The sequence below is a fragment of the Aulostomus chinensis genome, chromosome 9 (assembly GCF_037954235.1).
Source record: "Aulostomus chinensis isolate RoL2024-O1b breed Wild chromosome 9, RoL_Achi_v1.0, whole genome shotgun sequence".
NCBI classification, from domain to species: domain Eukaryota; kingdom Metazoa; phylum Chordata; class Actinopteri; order Syngnathiformes; family Aulostomidae; genus Aulostomus; species Aulostomus chinensis.
The window spans coordinates 28454116-28460115 of NC_141328.1; the positions used below are offsets into that span (position 1 = coordinate 28454116).

General features: G+C 47.8%; 1 protein-coding gene across 2 annotated transcripts in view; it reads right to left on the reverse strand.

Moving 5' to 3' along the window:
• Positions 1-2395, reverse strand: part of LOC147256659 (chemokine-like protein TAFA-2) — a 73514-nt gene extending 71119 nt beyond the window's left edge. For both annotated transcript variants that reach the window (XM_086212817.1, XM_086212818.1), the window contains exon 1: positions 1927-2395. The gene's annotated coding sequence lies outside the window, so the exon portion shown is untranslated. The remainder of the gene's footprint in view (positions 1-1926) is intronic.
• Positions 2396-6000: the final 3605 nt, after the last annotated feature.

The window sequence follows — 6000 nt, forward strand, 5'->3', positions numbered from 1 at the left end:
CCTTCCTCTTTCTCTCTCTCTCTCTACCAAGACCTTTTTCTAACTCATTTCTCATTCTTGTCCTTTTTCCATTCTCTCATCATGCACAGCTACAGAAGGTGGCAAATAAAAAAGGAATCACCTTTTATGGAACATGTTTTATTTCTTCTGGTTACTGTATTTTTCTCTCTCTGTCTCTCTCTCTCTGTCTCTCTCTCTCTCTCTCTCTCTCTCTCTCTCTTTGGACAGAATCTCTAAGCTCATGACCAGGACTGATTGGAAGAGAAGGATAGAACAAGCGAGTGAGAGATGATGGTGGTGGTGATGGTACTGTGCAGTCTGGATTTCACCTCAGTGCAGTCAGTGATGAATGAGGCAAAGTTGTAAATGTTGCAACAAAAATGTAGATTTGAACAAAATATGCAAAAACCCGTACATATATACATAGAAATGTACTACTCTATAAAAATAGAAATAATCTAAATACAGTTGTGTCCTGGGGAATTGAAGAGTTCCCATCCCTCATGGCCTGATGCTTTCTCCTCTCAACGGTCTCGCTGTCATAACCCTCCATCTTTAAGAAATGTGCGTCTCAGGAAGTTAAATTTACTCTGAATACGTGCAGATGTAAAGCAAAAAGCAATGATCAATAGAGTAATTTGTGCAGAAGGTGTTTATCGAACTAGCCAGTAATGTTATAACATTTCACCACGTCATTCATCAGCCTGTGGCCACATTAAAAATACATATGAGCATTTCTAGGAGCAACTAATCACTAACCGCATATTCGTTTTCTTTAATGTATTCTTATCTCCCCATAAAACCCAACATCCAATCTCCCTCCCTCCTCCGCTCGCCAGCTCCCTGCATCTCTTTCCGCTGTCAGTCATGTCTCACTGTCAGTTCTCTTCCTCCTTATTTTCTTGCCTCCTTGCTCGGTTTCTCCGCCTCATCTCCTCCGTGTTCTCAACAGCAGCTTATGAAAACAGAGGGAGCGAGCGGCAGATGGAGCAGCAAGGATGTCAAAATTAGATTCGCAGTTAGAATGACCGTCTTTGTTTGAATCCCACCCCCCCCCCCACCCCCCAAAAAAAGCTTGTGTGCACATACAAGTTCATGAAAAGGCCGTCACGGGCCACTGAGCAGCAGGCTGCAGTGAGAGGGAGCGCATCCAGTGGGCAACACCTTCCACACCTCTCAGCCTCCAGACTGACGCCACTAAGCCACCGGCATATTGATCATCATGTTCCTCCTCAGACACGTCCGAATATGCTGAGTGAAAATGGCAGACAGGTAGCAGCGCGTCACAAAGAGGGGACACCTTTTCTGGTCCTCCTCCGTGAATCATGTAGCACCTGGATACGCCACAGCTCCCCAAAACCAGGCGGCAAGGATCCGTTTGCCAGCGCTGAACACCGGCTCTACTTCAGAAAGCGGCGCAGTGGAGCTGGCGCCAAATACGCACAGCTGCGACCTGCGATGCACACCCGCGTGCCCCCAGAGTGTGTGTGTGTGTGTGTGTGTGTGTGTGTGTGTGTGTGTGTGTGAGATGGGGGGGGGGGTATACAGGGCTGTGCAACACCCTGTAAAACCGCAATCATTTGTCTTTTTTATGAACCGTGATTATAAAGCGGGTACTCACGCCGGGATATTACCGTGTTCAACCCCTTTGCGTAACTCTCACGCCTTTGGACAATCAAGCCCTCGGGAGCAGGTGAAGTCTAATCCAGCCTGCGCTGACACGGTTTCCAGAGAACAGAGTTATACAATCACACTCGTGCACGGAGGGTATAAACTATACTTTTTATTATGACATGCACCAGGCTGCTCTATGCAGGTAGGTGTGTGCGTGTGCGTGTGTGTGTGTGTGTGTGTGTGTGTGTGTGTGTGTGTGTGTGTGTGTGTGTGTGTGTGTTGGGGGGGGGGGGGTTATCCAGACATCCGTACCTGTTGGTGCGGTGTGGTCTTGTTCTGTTAGCCCAGCAGGTAGACTTCTCTCCTCATAGCCGCTGCGCTATCCGAGTCGGAAGAGAGGCTCGCATCCCCTCTCCAGCACCAGGAGACGCGCTCACACACCGGCCGCTCGGGTTCGTCTGGAGAGGAAAAGTTACACCATAGCATCCACCTCCGCAGCCGGGCTGGACAGACACGGCTCCACAGCCAGATGTGACCTCCTTTAGGAAAACCAGCGCGCTGCTCCCGCGGCTACTCCGGTGCAAGGAAGGGTCCTCTGAAAGTTCCGGTCTTCTCCTCCTCCTCTGCGCGGCGAGTGAGGCAGGAAACTTAGTTTATGAGCCAACATAGAAGGAGAAATCCAACTTCAACCTCCCCGTCAGGCGTCGCGCCCAGAATCCCTTCAATCCTCGTTCAGGGGAGCGGTGAGAAAGTGGTGGGACAGATGTGCGATGCAGCCCGAGAGTCAGACAGACTGTTGTTGCGCTCCAGCTCGTCCGCCTGCAGGATGAAGAGCGCTGCCAGACCGCCCGCTCCGAAGTGGAGCAGCGCCCCCTAGCGGCCACACGAGGAAACAACAGGCTGTGGGGGACACGCAATCAACAGAAGTACTTTACTGTACAGTGAAGTCAAGAGGACCGAGGACTGTACCAAGACCTGTTATAGGCTACTAGTCGTCTCTAGTCAGTCTAGACTGGAAGACTTACCAGATGCAAACACACACACACACACACACACACACACACACTCACAACTATGGCAGACTTTCATTCTATCAACTCACAACCATGATGTTCACAGTCTCTCACACACATACCCACAAGTGCAGATGCATCAGCCAGGCTTCTCAGGGGGCCCGAGGCTGGACATGGGGAATGTCTGAAATGTTGTGTCACTCCTCAACCCTCAGCCCCCCAGAGTCCCCTGAGACCCCCCTTCCCCCCCGGCCGCCACCCCCACCTCTCTCAGCTGTGTGAAGTTCAAATTAAATTGAACTCACTTTAGCTGAGCTATGGACATTTCCCAGTAGACTACACAAACAGGAGCAGTGGGGAGATCGACACCATGCCCAGCCAAACTGACCTGTGTGTGTGTGTGTGTGTGTGTGTGTGTGTGTGTGTGTGTGTGTGTGTGCGTGGTTTCACTCTCTTACACTGTCTCAAATGACCTGAACTGCCCAAAGAAGTTTACTCACAACAAATGACTTTATCCAGCTGCAGTCGCTCTGGCCAGTGCAGTTCATTCTGCTGGCTCTGGGGTGTAACTGTGTTCTCTCACTCTGTGTGTGCATGTGCGTGTGTGTATGTGTGTGTGTGTGTGTGTGTGTGTGTGTGTGTGTGTGCGTGTGTGTGTGTGTGTGTGCTCATGTGTGTGTGCGTGTGTGTGTGTGTGTGTGTGTGTGTGTGTGTGTGTGTGTGTGTGTGTGTGTGTGTGTAGTTCTTTCTCTGGCAACAAGAGAAACAGATAGATGAGGCCTGAGAAGTTTGATGGTAGGGAGGACTTTGTAAAACAAACACAACATAAATGAAGTGGAGCCAGCAAACCACTGCCTCTGTGTGTGTGTGTGTGTGTGTGTGTGTGTGTGTGTGTGTGTGTGTGTGTGTGAGAGAGAGAGAGAGAGAGAGAGAGAGAGAGAGATATTATCAAGGTGATGATGTATGGTTGCACACTGGGATGACAGAGTAATTGATCCATATTGGGTGGTGATTTTGTGCATGAGGAGGCCTGCTGCCACTCATATATCATCTCACCCGCTGAGCTAATCTGTTACTCTGTCAATGAGTTCAGATTACTGATCTTTCCTTTCTGTCCTTCTGTTCCAGTCCTCCAATGCTCTCCTTTTTTCCTTCTTTCTCCCCTTTCGTTACCACACAGTCACTCTCTGATCCTGCCATATCATCTTTAAGCATTCTCTTTCTCTCCTTTTCTCTCATGGAGAACCGATTCAAGGGATTTGTCGTCTGCACCGTTCTCTGGCAGCACTCTCAAACTCAGCATGTGGACAGTAAGATAACAAATGGACACATACATGCTTGTAAGATCCTTGTGCGGCTTGGAAGCCCTAAAAAATCAACCCAATTCCATTGGGATCTGTGGCATTTGCGCACATGCACCCCTCACCCACACATTTATGAACACACTCCAGTTGGTGGCCTCCCAATGGCACACCGAGGGATTTACTGTGTGCCAATCAGAGACCTCGGTGCATTTCTGTCACAGAGAAGATAGTATATTCCCAAAGAGGAAGCTTTACAGAGCACGACAGCCTCGGAGACACATGTAGTGTGTACATTGGATAGCGTGCGCGCGCACACACACACACACACACACACACACACACACACAGCTGTAACACACACAAACCCAAGTGGTTATATTAATCGTGCAGCTCAGAATAGTCTAATCACTTTCATTTGTCAGACATTTCCTTCAGTCGCTGAAGTGAATGGTTAATCAGCTCAACAATATAGCCGCGATGGAGGGAAACCCTGCTGCTGCAGAGGCTAATCCTGACCAACATGAGCTTCTTGCCACATGGCGCACTCATAATAATCAGAGCTATTAATGAGCCCATAATGCACCATGTGGCAGCTGTTAGTGTAAAGCTCACAGTGAAGAGGTTCGTCCTCTGTCCTAATCGAGATGGCTCCATGTCTACACTGTCCCCTGAAAAGACAAAAGTCCAAGTCTCAGCCGCCCTGGCACCTGGACTCACGCTAACACGTGATTCATCAACAATCTTTATTTGGTGCGTTGTGAAGTACCTGACAAGCTGAACATGGTTCCCTCCTGTCAGTCGTTTCCTTCCATCTGTGTGGCGCAAACAGCCACAGAGACGCTGCAGCAGCCAAACCCCGGAACTCTGATGAGCAGCAAACTGTAAAAAGCACACGCAAAGTAACGGCAAATGTTTGTAATGTCAAAATAAAGGCTGCTGGATACCACATGACACTCAGATTAGGTCACTATAATGTTTAAGTCAAGTTTGAGTTTAGCAAGTGTGTCAATGTTAGTGAGTCTAATTGCTACTGGCTGAGTGCAAAGTGAAAAGTCAAGTGTTTTCCAGTGTTGACTTTGCCATGATGATGATAATTCAACCACAATCCCGTGCAGCACCAGCTGGCTAACGATGAACCAGGAAGAGAAAAGACTAGAAGCAATTGTGATTGGATAATCAAAGCAGTACAGAAAGTGACATCATGACATATCTACTACATAATAAATGGGGGGAGGGGGGTGAAGGGAGAAAAATAAATGAATGAATTAAAAGAAAGTCATTCTCCATTTCTAAATCTTTACCCTGATGATGGTCTGTGCTTGAACCAAAAACTGAAAACTGAGCAAAGACAAAAGGGACTGCGGGAGTATTTCTTTCTTTTGAGAAGCTATGAAATAAGGGGATTTACTTCCAGCACCACAGACGTTTTTGAGTGTTCATGTTCTTCCTACAGACCAATTCAAGCGTAGTGCGTCTTTGCAGCAGAGGCTTGGTGCCCATGTTTATTCCAATGCACTATGACAGAGTGACAGTTATTGAAGTCTTTTAAAAGCCTCTGAATAATAGAGGTCTTTAATAAGGCTTTAGCTGCACACAAGAACAAAGCAAAGTTGATAATATTTTGTTTGTTTTGACTAACACCAATAATTCAGTCTAAATAAAAAAATGGTTTTCCTCATCACCAAATGTCAGCTCTTGACAAGCGTGACATTTAATTTCATGTACACACAATTCAATAAAGACTGCAGGATCCTGTGAGCAGGTATGTCTTCAGGCTTTGCCATGTGACCGAGGACATCACATCATTAGAAACACTCAAACACACAAAACATACACATTGTTCTCTGCAGTGCACCGGCTGGCAAGAATGGCAGCATTAGCATATGAAAGACAGCAGCCGGAAGATGCAGCTGTCAGCGTTGCTGTTGGGTTTTCTGTTTGGTCACTGCTCTTACTTCCCCTCGCCTAAGAACGAACGCCCCTCCTGCCCCTCTGAGTGTCTCCCTCCGTCTTCTTCCTGTGACTCCATGTATGACTAATCACATCCTCCAATCACATGTATGCATGAA